The sequence below is a fragment of the Pseudophryne corroboree genome, chromosome 6 (genome assembly GCF_028390025.1).
Source record: "Pseudophryne corroboree isolate aPseCor3 chromosome 6, aPseCor3.hap2, whole genome shotgun sequence".
Lineage (NCBI taxonomy): Eukaryota > Metazoa > Chordata > Amphibia > Anura > Myobatrachidae > Pseudophryne > Pseudophryne corroboree.
This window is the reverse complement of record NC_086449.1, coordinates 499,501,944-499,519,621: the sequence shown is the minus strand read 5'-3', so window position 1 is coordinate 499,519,621 and position 17,678 is coordinate 499,501,944. Positions and strand designations below refer to the sequence as shown.

At 45.3% G+C, this 17,678-nt stretch overlaps 1 protein-coding gene across 1 annotated transcript in view; it reads left to right on the top strand.

The window, feature by feature from the left end:
- RPAP3 (RNA polymerase II associated protein 3) overlaps window positions 1-17,678 on the top strand; it is a 255,507-nt gene that overhangs the window by 72,519 nt on the left and 165,310 nt on the right. The gene's annotated exons all lie outside the window — the stretch shown is intronic.

Here is a 17,678-nt window from a genome sequence, read left to right as displayed (position 1 = left end):
ATAATAAGAAGGAGAGGAGTAAGAACTATACTCATTGTTCCGGGTTGGCCAAGAAGAGCTTGGTACCCAGAACTTCAAGAAATGATCTCAGAGGACCCTTGGCCTCTGCCGCTCAGACAGGACCTGCTACTGCAGGGGCCCTGTCTGTTCCAAGACTTACCGCGGCTGCGTTTGACGGCATGGCGGTGAACACCGGATCCTAAAGGAAAAGGGCATTCCGGAGGAAGTAATTCCTACGCTGATTAAAGCTAGGAAGGATGTGACCGCAAAACATTATCACCGCATATGGTGAAAATATGTTGCTTGGTGTGAGGCCTGGAAGGCCCCAACGGAGGAATTTCAGCTGGGTCGATTTCTGCACTTCCTACAGTCAGGGGTGACTATGGGCCTCAAATTGGGTTCCATTAAGGTCCAGATTTTGGCTCTGTCGATTTTCTTCCAAAACGAACTGACTTTACTGCCTGAAGTTCAGACTTTTGTTAAAGGAGTGCTGCATATTCAGCCCCCTTTTGTGCCTCCAGTGGCACCTTGGGATCTCAACGTGGTGTTGGATTTCCTAAAGTCGCATTGGTTAAGCCACTTAAAACCGTGGAGCAAAAAAAAATATATATATTTCACGCGGAAAGTGGTCATGCTGTTGGCCTTGGCTTCGGCCAGGCGTGTATCAGAATTGGCAGCTTTGTCATGTAAAAGCCCTTATCTGATTTTTCATATGGATAGAGCGGAATTGAGGACTCGTTCCCAATTTCTTCCTAAGGTGGTATCAGCGTTTCATTTGAACCAACCTATTGTGGTGCCTGCGGCTACTCGGGACTTGGAGGATTCCAAGTTGCTGGACGTAGTCTGGGCCCTAAAAATCTATGTTTCCAGGATGGCTAGAGTCAGGAAAACTGACTCGCTATTTATCCTGTATGCACCTAACAAGCTGGGTGCTCCTGCTTCAAAGCAGACTATTGCTCGCTGGATCTATAGCACGATTCAACTTGCACTTTCTGCGGCTGGACTGCCGCATCCTAAATCAGTGAAAGCCCATTCCACAAGGAAGTTGGGCTCTTCTTGGGTGGCTGCCCGAGGGGTCTCGGCTTTACAACTTTGCCGAGCTGCTACTTGGTCGGGTTCAAACACATTTGCAAAATTCTACTAGTTTGATACCCTGGCTGAGGAGGACCTTGAGTTTGCTCATTCGGTGCTGCAGAGTCATCCGCACTCTCCCGCCCGTTTGGGAGCTTTGGTATAATCCCCATGGTCCTTACGGAGTTCCCAGCATCCACTAGGACGTCAGAGAAAATAAGAATTTACTCACCGGTAATTCTATTTCTCGTAGTCCGTAGTGGATGCTGGGCGCCCATCCTAAGTGCGGATTGTCTGCAATACTTGTATATAGTTATTGCCTAACTAAAGGGTTATTGTTATGAGCCATCTTTTCATGAGGCTCAGTTGTTATTCATACTGTTAACTGGGTATAGTATCACGAGTTATACGGTAAGCGAGTCTTACCCGGGATTCCAAATCCTTTCCTTATTGTGTCAGCTCTTCCGGGCACAGTTTCCCTAACTGAGGTCTGGAGGAGGGGCATAGAGGGAGGAGCCAGTGCACACCAAATAGTACCTAATCTTTCTTTTAGAGTGCCCAGTCTCCTGCGGAGCCCGCTATTCCCCATGGTCCTTACGGAGTTCCCAGCATCCACTACGGACTACGAGAAATAGAATTACCGGTGAGTAAATTCTTATTTTTTCTCTGACGTCCTAGTGGATGCTGGGGACTCCGTAAGGACCATGGGGAATAGATGGGCTCCGCAGGAGACATGGGCACTTTAAGAAAAATTTTTGATTCTGGTGTGCTCTGGCTCCTCCCTCTATGACCCTCCTCCAGACCTCAGTTTGAATCTGTGCCCGGACGAGCTGGGTGCTGTTCAGTGAGCTCTCCTAAGCTTGCTGTAAGAAAGTATTTTGTTAGGTTTTTTATTTTCAGGGAGCTCTGCTGGCAACAGACTCCCTGCATCGTGGGACTGAGGGGAGAGAAGCAGCCCTACTCTCTGCAGATAGGTCCTGCTTCTTAGGCTACTGGACACCATTAGCTCCAGAGGGATCGTACACAGGATCTCACCCTCGTCGTCCGATCCCGGAGCCGCGTCGCCGTCCCCCTCGCAGAGCCGGAAGACAGAAGCCGGATGACAGAAGCAAGAAGACTTCGAAATCGGCGGCAGAAGACTCCAGTCTTCACTGAGGTAGCGCACAGCACTGCATCTGTGCGCCATTGCTCCCACATACACCCACATACTCCGGTCACTGTAAGGGTGCAGGGGGGGGGGGGGGCCCTGGGCAGCAATTTAGAACCTCTTTGGCAATAGTTTGCATATATACAGTTGGGCACTGTATATATGTATGAGCCCCCGCCAAAAATTGTATATTAAAGCGGGACAGAAGCCCGCCGTCGAGGGGGCGGGGCTTCTTCCTCAGCACTTACCAGCGCCATTTTTTCTCCACAGCTCCGCTGAGAGGAAACTCCCCAGGCTCTCCCCTGCAGATACACGGTAGAAGAGGGTAAAAAGAGAGGGGGGCCCATAATTTGGCGCAAAAAGCAATATAACAGCGGCTACTGGGTTAACATTAAGTTACTGTGTTATTCCTGGGTTATATAGCGCTGGGGTGTGTGCTGGCATACTCTCTCTCTGTCTCTCCAAAGGGCCTTGTGAGGGAACTGTCTTCAAAAAGAGCATTCCCTGTGTGTGTGGTGTGTCGGTACGCTTGTGTCGACATGTTTGACGAGGAAGGCTATGTGGAAACAGAGCGGGAGCAAATGAATGTGGTGTCTCCGCCGACGGCGCCGACACCTGATTGGATGGATATGTGGAAGGTTTTAAATGATAATGTTAATTCCTTGCATAAAAGGTTGGATAAAGCTGAAACCTTAGGACAGTCAGGGTCTCAGCCCGTGCCTGATCCTATGTCGCAGAGGCCGTCAGGGTCTTAGAAGCGCCCACTATCCCAAATTGTTGACACAGATACCAACATGGATTCTGACTCCAGTGTCGATTACGATGATGCAAAGTTACAGCCTAAATTGGCTAAATCCATCCGTTATATGATTATAGCAATTAAGGATGTGTTGCACATCACAGAGGAAACCCCTGTCCCTGACAAGAGGGTTCATATGTATGGGGAAAAAAGGCAGGTGGTGACCTTCCCCCCTTCACACGAGCTAAATGAGTTATGTGAAAAGGCTTCGGAATCTCCAGATAAAAAACTGCAGATTTCCAAACGGATGCTTATGGCGTATCCCTTCCCGCCAATGGACAGGTTATGCTGGGAATCCTCCCCTAGGGTGGACAAAGCTTATCCAAGAGGGTAGCCCTGCCGTCACAGGATACGGCCACCCTAAAAGATGCTGCAGATAGAAAGCAAGAGGGTACCCTGAAGTCCATTTATACACATTCAGGTACCTTACTAAGGCCGGCAATTGCGTCGGCCTGGGTGTGTAGTGCTGTAGCAGCATGGACGGATACCTTATCTGAGGAACTTGATACCTTAGACAAGGATACTATATTAATGACCCTGGGGCATATAAAAGACGCTGTCCTATATATGAGAGATGCTCAATGAGACATTAGCCTACTGGGCTCTAGAATAAATGCAATGTCGATTTCTGCCAGAAGGGTCCTGTGGACTCTGCAATGGACAGGTGATGCCGACTCAAAAAGGCACATGGAGGTTTTACCTTACAAGGGTGAGGAATTGTTTGGGGAGGGTCTCTCGGACCTAGTCTCCACAGCTACTGCTGGAAAGTCAAATTTTTTGCCATATGTTTCCTCACAGCCTAAGAAAGCACCGTATTACCAAATGCAGTCCTTTCGATCACAAAAAGGCAAGAAAGTCCGAGGTGCATCCTTTCTTGCCAGAGGCAGGGGCAGAGGATGGAAGCTGCACAACACAGCTAGTTCCCAGGAACAGAAGTCCTCCCCGGCTTCCACTAAATCCACCGCATGACGCTGGGGCTCCACAGGCGGAGCCAGGCCCGGTGGGGGCGCGTCTCCGAAATTTCAGCCACAAGTGGGTTCACTCACAGGTGGATCCCTGGGCAATATATATTGTGTCTCAGGGATACAAGCTGGAATTCGAAGAGATGCCCCCTCACCGATACCTCAAATCGGTCCTGCCAGCTTCCCCCTCAGAGAGGGAAATAGTGTTAGCTGCAATTCACAAATTGTATCTTCAACAGGTGGTGGTCAAGGTTTCCCTCCTTCAACGAGGAAATGGTTATTATTCGACCATGTTTGTGGTACCGAAACTGGACGGTTCGGTCAGACCCATATTGAATTTAAAATCCCTGAACATATACCTGAAAAGGTTCAAGTTCAAGATGGAATCGCTCAGAGCGGTCATCGCATGCCTGGAAGGGGGGGATTTTATGGTGTCTCTGGACATATAGGATGCATACCTTCATGTCCCCATTTATCCACCTCATCAGGCGTACCTCAGATTTGTGGTACAGGATTGTCATTACCAATTTCAGACGTTGCCGTTTGGTCTCTCCACGGCACTGAGAATATTTACCAAGGTAATGGCAGAAATGATGGTACTCCTGCGGAAGCAAGGGGTCACAATTATCCCATACTTGGACGATCTCCTCATAAAGGCGAGGTCCAGAGAGCAGTTGCTGATCAGCGTAGCACGCTCTCTGGAAGTGTTACGACAACACGGCTGGATTCTAAATATTCCGAAGTCGCAGTTGATTCCTACGACTCGTCTGCCCTTCCTGGGCATGATTCTGGACACAGACCAGAAGAGGGTTTATCTCCCGATTGTGAAGGCTCAAGAGCTCATGACACTGGTCAGAAACCTATTGAAACCAAAACAGGTGTCGGTGCATCACTGCACGCGAGTCCTGGTAAAGATGGTGGCATCATACGAGGCCATTCCCTTCGGCAGGTTCCATGCGAGGACCTTTCAATGTGATCTACTGGAGAAATGATCCGGATCACATCTTCCGATGCATCGGTTAATCACCCTATCCCCCAGGGCCAGGGTGTCTCTCCTGTGGTGGCTGCAGAGTGCTCACCTCCTCGAGGGCCGCAGATTCGGCATTCAGGACTGGGTCCTGGTGACCACGGATGCAAGGCTCTGAGGGTGGGGGGCAGTCACACAGGGAAGAAATTTCCAAGGTCTGTGGTCAAGTCAGGAGACTTGCCTCCACATCAACATCCTGGAACTAAGGGCCATATTATCACTGACCTAGATTGAGGGTGTTGTGAACTCGGGGATTCTTCCGATGGTTGGGAAGAGGAACCACAACTGGGCCGGAACAGGGGTGACCTGATATAGGATTTCCTCATACAGGACTCTGACAGTAAGGTTTGGTGAAATATTGAAGAGCTTTATTGCAGGAAAAGAACAACTCAAAGTCATATAGCATAAAGGGAACTTATGAGGGAATGTGCAGGCCCATTGAAGGGTTTGTGAGCAATGGTAAAGATACTGGTGACTGAAGAAATTGTGAGCGATGTTTTAAAAGACACTGATGATTTGAAGAACTTGTAATCGGTGGTTAAAGACACAGATGACTTAAAGAACTTGTGAACGGAAATTAAGACGCTGGTGATTTGAAGAACTTAAGTGCAGTGGTTTAAGACGCTGATGATTCGTAGAACTTGTGAATGGTGACTGTGACGCTGATGATTTGAAGAACGTAAGTGCAGGGGTTTAAGACGCTGGTGATTCGTAGAACTTGAGAACGGTGACTGAGCCGCTGATGATTTGCAGAACTTGAGAACGGTGATTAGGGCCCACAGCCCACGCTGATTCCTAGGAGCAGTGGTGACTGGACCGCAGAAAGACACACCAGCCGCTGGGAACGCTGGAACCTGTGCAGCGAACTGGCACCTGGAAATGCCGGAGACACTGGAGTACAGCTTCAGAGATTCTCGCCGGGAACAAGAATGCTGGCATCCACTTCAGGGGAAAGACGATACTCAGGCACCGAGGCTCTGTCCGGCGTCTGACTTTGAATCTCCCGCCACCGCTGGATTGGCGGAACAGTCTGATGACGTCACCTGCCCCCCGCCCACGTGATGCTGGGTGTCATGGCGGCGCCCCTGCCCTGGAGAACCGCAGGGAGCCGCGCCAGCCAGACGCCGGAGCCCGTGGCCCACCGAAGGCCGCAACACAGACCAGCAGGCACGCAGGGGTAAGCGCGGCGAACGCCGCCTCTGGCGTGTGACACATATACAACGCCCTACGCCAAGCGGAGTCCCTACTTCGCGACCACCCGGTTCTAATTCAGTCAGACAACATCACCGCAGTGGCTCATGTAAACCGCCAAGGCGGCACAAGGAGCAGGGTGGCGATGGTAGAAGCCACCAGAATTCTTCGCTGGGCGGAGAATCACGTAAGCGCACTGTCAGCAGTGTTCATTCCGGGAGTGGACAACTGGGAAGCAGACTTCCTCAGCAGGCACGACCTCCACCCGGGAGAATGGGGACTTTATCAAGAAGTCTTCGCGCAGGTTGCAAGTCGGTGGGAGCTGTCACAGGTGGACATGAAGGCATCCCGCCTCAACAAAAAGCTACAGAAGTATTGCGCCAGGTCAAGAGACCCTCAGGCGATAGCTGTGGACGCACTGGTGACGCCGTGGGTGTTCCAGTCGGTCTATGTATTTCCTCCTCTCCCTCTCATACCCAAGGTGCTGAGAATCATAAGAAAAAGAGGAGTGAGAACAATACTCATTGTTCCGGATTGGCCAAGAAGGACTTGGTATCCAGATCTGCAAGAAATGCTCGCAGGGGACCCGTGGCCTCTGCCTCTAAGACAGGACTTGTTGCAACAAGGGCCCTGTCTGTACCAAGACTTACCGCGGCTGCGTTTGATGGCATGGCGGTTGAACGCCGGATCCTAGCAGAAAAAGGCATTCCGGATGAGGTCATTCCTACGCTGATAAAGGCTAGGAAGGACGCGGCGGCTCAACATTATCACCGTGTATGGCGAAAATATGTTGCTTGGTGTGAGGCCAGGAATGCCCCTACGGAGGAATTCCAGCTGGGCTGTTTCCTTCACTTCCTACAGTCGGGAGTGACTTTGGGCCTAAAATTGGTTTCCATTAAGGTCCAGATTTCGGCCCTATCCATTTTCTTTCAAAAAGAACTGGCTTCTCTGCCTGAAGTTCAGATGTTTGTAAAGGGAGTGCTGCATATTCAGCCCCCTTTTGTGCCTCCAGTGGCACCTTGGGATCTTAACGTGGTGTTGAGTTTCCTGAAATCACACTGGTTTGAACCACTCAAGACGGGGGAATTGAAATATCTCACCTGGAAGGTGGTCATGCTACTAGCCTTGGCTTCGGCTAGGCGTGTGTCAGATTTGGCGGCTTTGTCACATCAAAGCCCTTATCTGGTTTTCCATGCGGATAGAGCAGAATCGCGGACCCGCCCACAATTTCTGCCAAAAGTGGTTTCATCCTTTCATATATACCAACCTATTGTGGTGCCTGTGGCTACTAATGACTTGGAGGATTCCGAGTTACTGGATGTGGTCAGGTCTTTGAAGGTTTATGTAGCCAGAACGGCTAGGGTCAGGAAAACAGAATCTTTGTTTATCCTGTATGCTTCCAACAAGCTTGGGGCGCCTGCTTCAAAGCAGACTATTGCTCGCTGGATCTGTAACACGATTCAGCAGGCTCATTCTGCGGCTGGATTGCCGCTGCCTAAATCAGGTAAGGCCCATTCCACAAGGAAGGTGGGCTCTTCTTGGGCGGCTGCCCGGGGGTCTCTGCATTACAGCTTTGCCGAGCGGCTACTTGGTCAGGTTCAAACACCTTTGCAAAGTTCTACAAGTTTGATACCCTGGCTGAGGAGGACCTTGTGTTTGCTCATTCGGTGCTGCAGAGTCATCCGCACTCTCCCGCCCGTTTGGGAGCTTTGGTATAATCCCCATGGTCCTTACGGAGTCCCCAGCATCCACTAGGACGTTAGAGAAAATAAGATTTTACTTACCGGTAAATCTATTTCTCGTAGTCCGTAGTGGATGCTGGGCGCCCGTCCCAAGTGCGGACTTCTTCTGCAATGCTTGTAAATAGTTATTGCTTCAATAAGGGTTATATTATAGTTGCATCAGAGTTGATCTGATGCTCTGTTGTTGTTCATACTGTTAACTAGGTAAGGTTATCACAAGTTATACGGTGTGATTGGTGTGGCTGGTATGTATCTTGCCCTGGATTACCAAAATCCTTTCCTTGTACTGTCAGCTCTTCCGGGCACAGTTTCTCTAACTGAGGTCTGGAGGAGGGTCATAGAGGGAGGAGCCAGAGCACACCAGAATCAAATTTTTTTCTTAAAGTGCCCATGTCTCCTGCGGAGCCCGTCTATTCCCCATGGTCCTTACGGAGTCCCCAGCATCCACTACGGACTACGAGAAATAGATTTACCGGTAAGTAAAATCTTATTTAATCAGTGGCAGTGGCGTTTCAATTAACAACTTTTGGGAGACCCTGACAGTCGGGCCCAATTAGAAAAAGCAATAGAGGAGTTTTTCGCTCTTAATACGACGCCTGATGTTTCCCTGATTACCCTCTGGGAGGCACATAAATGTGTTATCAGAGGTAAGTGTATCCAGCTGGGCACATATCTTAAGAAGCAGAAAGTAGAAAGCACTGCTCTCTAAGATTAAATCGTTAGAACTCGCACACAAGACCACTCTTTCCTCTGACACTTTAGTCGAGCTACAAAATGCACGGGCATCTCTCAATAATCTATTGAATGAAAGCTTTTGGCGACGTCTGAAATACCATAGATGGGGAAACAAACCTGCAAAATTATTAGCAAGAGCCCTTAGAGCCCAAAGATCGCTCACATATATCCCTAAACTTAAGGACTCTACGGGAGTTTTCCACGCCACTGATAAAGACATAGCCAAGGTTTTTCAGGCCTTTTACTCAGACTTGTACAATTTAACGTTGCGGTTATCAGACTCTGCTAGGTATACCCATGACAAAACGGTAGAAGATTATTTAAGAAATATTGAGTTCCCCACTCTCCCTCCAGAGATAATGCAAGCCCTAGAAGAGCCGTTTACTGAACTTGAACTGTTCGCTGCGCTCAAGTCCGCCCCTGCCGGCAAGAGCCCAGGCCCCGATGGCTTTCCCATAACTTATTATAAAGCCTTTCAAGACAAACTTCTTCCTCTTTTTCTAAAGGCTTGCAATGCAGTGTCTTCTGCAGCACCTTTCTCTCCCCAAACACTAGCGCCCATATTACGGTTATCCCCAAAGAAGGAAAAGGTCCATCTTTACCGTCCAGCTATAGACCAATATCCTTACTGAATGTGGACATAAAATGATACGCGAAACTCCTGGCTAGTCGCTTGGGCCCGCTATAACATACCTTTATATACCCAGATCAGGTCGGTTTTGTACCGGGGAGAGAAGCTAGAGATAACACTATCAAAGTATTTGATTTAATAGCTCATGCTCAAACTGCGAACATCCCTCTGATGCTTCTCTCGACGGAAAAGGCCTTTGACCGAGTGGACTGGGTTTTTATGGAAAAGGTTATGAGACGGATGGGCTTAGGTGAGATCTTCCTCCAAAAAATCCTCTCTCTGTATAAATCTCCCTTGGCTCAGGTTAGGGTGAATGGGACTCTCTCCGATCCGATTACGATTTTGAACGGTACTCGCCAGGGCTGCCCGCTATCACTAATGGTTTTTGTACTGACGATGGAAGTTTTAGCGAGGGCAATCAGAGGGAACCCCAACATTACTGGCTTGCATGCCGGGGACTTAAATCATCGCCTGCCACTGTATGCAGATGATTTATTTGCGGTTATTACTAAACCTACCACCTCACTGCCCAGTCTTCTAGATGAGTTTTCACGCTTTGGTGAGGTATCTCATTTTAAAATAAACTACTCAAAATCCACGGCGCTAAACATAACACTTCCTCCTCCTCTGGTCTTGGCTTTCATGACATTGTTTTCATTCACCTGGCACCCAACACATATTAAATACTTGGGTATACTGATCCCCTCTTCTCTCCACACAACAGTATTAACCAACGCCCCTCCTTCGTAAACTGGGACAGGAACTAGCGCATTGGCTCACACACAGAAATTCTCTTGGCTAGGGCGTATGAACATAATTAAGATGAATATACTTCCCAGACTACTTTTTCTTTTTCAGACGATTCCCCTTCAACTTCCCCCAACTTCCTATCGGAAGTGCATAAAGCAATCAGCCACTTTGTAAGGGGCGGAAGGAAACCTAGGTTTAAGCACGTCCACTTATTTAGAAGAAAATCGCAGGGGGGTCAACAACTCCCTATGATATCTTCATACTATCAGGCCACGGTCTTACACAGGATAATAGACTGGTCAAGATCAGGACTAAAGGAAAAACTGTTGGTAAACTTAGAATCTGTCTCCACAAATTTAAACTTGCAAACAATACCCTGGACTTTACAGTTTAAAAGATCGACTCACCCGACAGTAGGCCCCACCCTAGCGACTTGGAAATTGCGTAAACTAACTGGGAATTCCTCGGAACATTCCCCTCTCCTACCCTTTTTTCATAACCCACTATTCCCTCCAGGACTGTCGAAAGGGATATCCTCTAGATGGCAGACAGCGGGTTTAGGGTGATACATATGCTTAAGGATGTAGTAATTAGACCCTTTGCAGATATATAGTGTTCATTCTAGCACCCTGCACCTTTCAAATCCTGTGCAGTTCCTCTTTCCTGCCCGGGGTGTCGCTCTCTGCTCTGGTGCTTCTAGCACACACAGGTTTGTATCACAGCACTGAGTAACAGATTAGAGTGTACTGAGAAGCACCAGAGCAGAGAGCGACACCCCGGGCAGGAAAGAGGAACTGCACGGAGTTTGAAAGGTGCAGGGTGCTAGAATGAACACTATATTAGCGCACACATCGGGATATCATCAAAGGATTATTGGTTTTCTCTCCAACTGCATCATTTAATTTCTTCCCAGGGAGGAGTATCTAGATTTAATAGGGATCTTACACTTTTTGAGAGAATGTGTTATCAGGTCAGTGATCCTTCGCATGGTATCTCAGGGGTTTACCAGTTACTATTGCAGAGTCACTTTCCTGATAGCGCCTCCTTCCTGGAGGCTTGGTATCGCTACCTATTACACAGGGGGATTCGTATTAATTGGGAAAAACACTGCACAGTGATGTCACAGTGCTCTTCTAGTCTGGAGCATACTTGCCTACCTGACCCTCTCCATGAGGGAGAAAATGCTCTGTTCCTGGACTTTCCTGGTAATGTATAATTGCCATCACCTGTGGCGAGCTAGTTAATTGATAAGAAAGGTGTTTCACCACAGGTGATGGCAATCATACATTACCAGGAAAGTCCAGGAACAGAGCATTTTCTCCCTCATGGAGAGGGTCAGGTAGGCAAGTATGGTCTGGAGGTTACTGAGACACAATATAAACTCTTAACTAGATGGTATAGATGCCCTTCTTTTTTACATAAATTTTACCCTGTATCTCCCATGTGTTGGAATCCTGGGTTTCTCGGTCCCGGAAGGACCAGATTTCTGGCTGCTCTCTCACTCTGACATTCCTACAGCGAGATATAAAAAGTCCCTCCTCAGGCATGAGGGCATGACTGTGATAAATCTCAGTTGGTTGGTTTGTTAGTTTGTTTAGTTAAAACTGTTTTATTACTAGTCATTGCTGGGGGAGGGTTCATTGGAGTTTGGGTGTAATCAGTGTATTCACATGCTTGGTCCATTACTTAAAGAGCATCAGGACGGCTTAGGCCGTAGGCTTGTGGGCCATTACTTCAAAGGACATTATTCAAAGGATAACTACAAGTTTAAAAATAATTTAGACGTTACACCGACGTTAAATCGAAGGAAAACAGAAGGACAACAATCTATCCACAATCTGGACCACTAAAGGACATCTTTCAAACAAATGTGAGACCAGATCCTCTACACATCAAACTACTCCAGCCTGAGTAACCCATACTTATAACTTAAATCTATGATAGGAACGCTACTAGACCTTTCCACTTCATCTGCAACTACTCAAATTTATGTCTATAGCTTACCAAAACCATCTGAATTCTCACCTGTACCAATGTTACCTGTCTTTTTACACTATGAAAAGACATCCCCAAACTGTTCACTACAGCTCTCTCTTATGCAAACTCATGTATGTTTTTTGATGTAATGATTGGCTTGTAATTGGCATTGCATGTGTGGGGAAGTTGCACAGTGAAACATAGTTTATTATTGCATGCTCTCTGGTGTTTACCTCCTTTGATCATTTGCTCATTGTGGTCAGGTGTACTATATCTTTACATTTAGAGAGGTGTATTCATGGTGTAAAGGACACAGTGTGATTCCTGATTAGTAGAAAAAAAAAAAATATATATATATATATATATATATATATATATATATATATATATAGAGAGAGAGAGAGAGAGCGAGACGGGCGGCACTCCACGGATTCCAGAAAACAGAACAGCTACACAAGCGTAGTTTCAACGTTTCAGGTGCACTTTATTGACACCTTTCGTCAGGATACACAATAAAGTGCACCTGAAACGTTGAAACTACGCTTGTGTAGCTGCTCTGTTTTCTGGAATCCGTGGAGTGCTGCCCGTCTCGCTCTCTCTCTCTCTGGACATGGCTACTAATAACAAATGCACAGACAAAAATCTTAAAGCTATGTGTGCAAATGCTAGGAGCTTAGGAGACAAAATTCCAGAGCTAATTGCGATAATGACAAGGGATAACCTGGATTTTGTGGCAATTACAGAGTCATGGTGCAATGAAAATCATGACTGGGACATAGCTATACCAGGATACAATTTATTTAGGAAAGATAGAATAGGAAGAATAGGAGGAGGGGTAGCAATGTATGTGAAAAAAAGCATAAATGCTACTTTAATACAAAATATTGAAGACAAAACTGAGGCCCTTTGGGTCACCATAGAAACCGGGGAGAAGGATGTTATTCGCATTGGGGTGATCTATAGACCACCAGGCCAGGGGCAGGATTTGGGCAGGAACCTATTGTTGGACATCACTAAAATGGCTTTAAAGGGAGAAGTCATAATCATGGGAGACTTTAATTTACCTGATGTAAATTGGGAGGGGTCTTTTGCAAGTTCAGATACAAGTGGCAAATTTCTACATTCCTTACAGGGAGCATCTCTCAAGCAATTGGTGACTGAGCCCACTCGCAAAGATTCAATATTAGATTTAATTCTTACAAATGGTGATAATATATCCGACATATATGTGGGTGAGCATCTGGGATCCAGTGATCATCAAGCAGTATGGTTTAGTATAAAGACAGGATCCAACTCCTGTTACACACAAACAAAGGTGTTGGATTTTAGAAATGCTGATTTTGCAAAAATGGGGAGATGTTTAAGTGATTCATTGGCAGACTGGTGGATCTTGGAAGGAGTGCAGGAGAGGTGGGAAAAACTGAAAAGTGCAATACTAAGTGCAACTGATCAAAAGGTTTAGGAAAAGCACCAGGAAAAGGAAGCCAGTGTGGTTCACAAAAGAAGTATCAACTAGTGTGAAAGCAAAAAAGATGGCTTTTAGGAAATACAAACAGACTCAAAATAATAACGACAAAGAGGTGTATCTTGACAGACGGAAGGATGCTAAGAAAGTGATCAGACGTGCAAAGGCAGAAGCTGAGGAAAAAATGGCCCAGTCAGTAGATAAAGGGGGCAAAACTTTTTAAAGTATATAAGTGAAAGGAGAAATTCAAATGGAGGAATAATAAGACTTAAGACAGAGAGTGAGCATTTGGTGGAGGGTGACAAGGCAATAGCAGATCACCTAAATAATTATTTTTGCTCAGTATTTACTACAGAAGAAGGGATGGGGCCACAGTTAAGTTGCAAGGACATTCATAAAAATAAGGTAGATGAAAGTACATTTACAGAGGAGAAGGTCCTAACAGAACTTTCACAACTAAGGCCCTCATTCCGAGTTGTTCGCTCGTTCTTTTTCATCGCAGCGATTTTCCGCAAACTGCGCATGCACAATGTTCGCACTGCGGCTGCGTCAAGTAAATTTGCTAAGAAGTTTGGTATTTTATCTGATCGCAGTGGCAGAGTAAGTGTCGAGCTACTCAGAAACTGCTAAGAAATTTCTATTCGCAATTTTGAGAATCTTTCGTTCGTAAATTTGCTAAGCTAAGATTCACTCCCAGTAGGCGGCGGCTTAGCGTGTGCAATGCTGCTAAAAGCAGCTTGCGAGCGAACAACTCGGAATGAGGGCCTAAAAGTGGATAAATCAATGGGACCAGATGGGATACACCCAAGGATACTCAAAGAGCTAAAAGATGTGCTGGTTACACCATTAACAGAATTATTTAACCAGTCACTAAATACAGGTGCTATTCCAGAGGACTGGAAAAGAGCAAATGTAGTTCCACTGCACAAAAGTGGAAGCAAGGAAGAAGCAAGTAACTACAGACCAGTAAGCCTTACATCAGTAGTGGGGAAAGTAATGGAAAAACTATTAAAAGAAAGAGTTGTGGAATATCTTAAATCAAACCACTTACAGGATCCAAAACAGCATGGATTTACTGGTGATAGATCATGCCAAACAAATCTTATTGACTTTTTTGACTCTATGACGAAAATAATAGATCAAGGGGGAGCTGTAGATGTAGCATATCTAGACTTTAGTAAGGCATTTGACACTGTCCCACATCGCAGACTGCTAAATAAACTTGAAAGCGTGGGGGTGGATTATAAAACAGTTAAATGGATAAGAGTCTGGTTGCAGGATAGGAAACAGACAGTTGTAGTTAATGGAGTGCAATCTATGGAGGGAAATGTTACCAGTAGAGTACCCCAGAGATCTGTACTTGGTCCAGTTCTCTTTAATATCTTTGTTGGTGACATTGCAGATGGTATTGAAGGGAAGGTATGCCTTTTTGCAGATGATACAAAGATATGCAACAGGGTTGACACACCGGGAGGGGTAAAACAAATGATTGATGACCTAGGTAGGCTTGAGAAATGGTCAAGAATGTGGCAACTACAGTTTAATGCAAAAAAATGCAAAATCATGCATTTAGGTCTAAAAAACCCAAAGGCTAAATATAGTATCAAGGGTACTATAATGGAAACTACTGAGGAGGAAAGGGATTTAGGAGTCACTATTTCAAGTGACTTGAAGGCAGGAAAGCAATGCTACAAAGCAATGAGAAAGGCAAGTCAGATGCTTGGTTGCATAGGGAGAGGAATCAGTAGTAGGAAAAAAGAAGTGATAATGCCACTGTATAGGTCAGTGGTGCGGCCCCATCTGGAATACTGTGTCCGGTTCTGCAGACCATATCTCCAGAAGGATATAAATACATTAGAGAGTGTACAAAGTGTACAAAGAAGGGCAACTATAATGGTGCATGGCCTACATCACAAAACGTACCCGGAAAGGCTAAAAGATCTTAACATGTATAGTTTGGAGGAGAGAAGAGAAAGGGGGGACATGATAGAAACTTTCAAATATATCAAGGGTCTTAACAAAGTTCAGGAGGGAAACATTCTTCAAAGGAAGAGAAATATTAGAACTCGAGGACATACACTGAGACTGGAGGGGGGGAGGTTCAGGGGAAATTTAAGGAAAAATTACTTCACAGAAAGGTAGTGGATAAGTGGAATAGTCTCCCATCAGAGGTGGTAGAGGCTAAGACTGTAGAGCAATTTAAACATGCTTGGGATAGACATATGAATATCCTTACAAAGAATTAAGGTTCAAAAAGAGTTGAGATTACATAAAGGATAAAAAAAAAAAGGGGCAGACTAGATGGGCCAAGTGTTTCTTATCTGCCGTCAAATTCTATGTTTCTAAGCACTTAAACAATGCGGCACGAGCAGTAGTTCCAGTGCACTGGCGAGACACGGCTGCACCCACAACCTGGGATTGGTTTCAGCGGATCGGCTTTTATATGTCCATGGAAGACATTTTTCACTCAGCATTGGAAAAAAGCTCAGATTTTGTAGCTACCTGGTATAGCTGGATGGAATTTAAATCTACCCAGTCATACGTCACCTATATGCCACAGTGACAAACCTAGTAAATTACAAAATTTATACTCTCATCAGCCGACTCTTTTGATAGACAATTGAGTACTTTTGATTGCCTGATCTTTCTTCCTGTCCCCCTCCTTTTCCCTCTTCCTCCCCATCTTGGATCCTACACTTAGGGGTCTATTTACTAAGCCTTAGATGGAGATAAAGTCCACGGAGATAAAGTACCAGCCAGCTCCTAACTTACATGTCACAGACTGGGTTTGAAAAATGACAGGAGCGGATAGGCGATAATGACAGTTAGCGATTTGACTTTATCTCCATCCAAGACTTAGTAAATAGACCCCTAAATCCCATATCTTGTTTTATATTTCCTCCATTTAAAGGTAGTTGTCATATTTGTTGCTGTTTGTAAACTATACATCGAAGATCTGCTCGGTACACTGTAACAAATACATTACAGTACTGATGATGCTAATTGTTTTGAAATTGTTTATGTGTGATCACAGAATGGATATTTCATGTTAATGCTGTATGTATCCTGTGATGACTGCATTATTAAAACAAAATTAAATAAAGAATTTATAAAAAAAATAATAATAATTGCCCTGGGAATCATTGTTTAAATGACCTCGATGTTACCACATTAAACCATATTTGTATTTGTAGAATATCAAGTGAAATGATTAGTTGTTTATAATGTGTTTAGAAAAAATAACTTTATAATGACTTTATTCATAACTCCAATGCTACAGCGTGAAGACTATATATGTCTCCTTAATGCCACTTGTTGCTAATAAGAGGGATGAGTGATTCAGAAAAAAGCTACTGATACAGTATTCTATTTCTGATATTAGTGGCTAGCAAGCGTTACCAGTGTTTTCTTCTATTCTGATAAGTCATAATGAAAGTGAATGTTGCTGTTTGGGTATTCTTTCCAGTTACATATAAAAATCCACTATCTTTCTTTCATTACATCTTCATCATGTCCTTATGTAATATGCGCAGGGGAACTTACTGGAGTTAGTGTATTATGCTAAACCAATAAAAATGTATAGACAGAAATCTATGAAAGTATACTATTGTGACAAAGCGATCTCCTTTGTATCCTTAAGTTACAGTTTTCTACCCTATATGTTTTTGTACATGTAAAATATGCTGATTAGGCATATTTGAAAGAAAAGAAAATAATATTTGCCCCTACTGCCTGCAAGTCTTCATCTGCTTTTTTGCTGTAGATTTATTTAGTCCACAATGTCATGGTTAGCAAGACAACAACATTCTAGATTTGTAGTGTTCATTCTAGCGTTTTGCACCTGTCACAACCCGTGCAGTTCTCTTTCCTGCCTGGGGTGTCGCTCTCTGCTGTGGTGCTTCTAGCACACTCTGGTCTGTATCTCAGTGCTGAGATAAAGACCAGACTGTGCTAGAAGCACCACAGCAGAGAGTGACACCTCAGGCAGAAAAGAGGAACTGCATGAGTTGTGGAAGGTGCAGGGTGCTAAAATGAACACTAACATTGTTTTTCCAGGTTTTTGTGTATGTATTTTTTTTAATGCCCCCTTACATGAAAATCATGCATAGGGAGAAGCATCCTAGCAATAATGAATAATTTGTATTGACACTTACCACAGCAATTCAGATTTTGGCAGCATT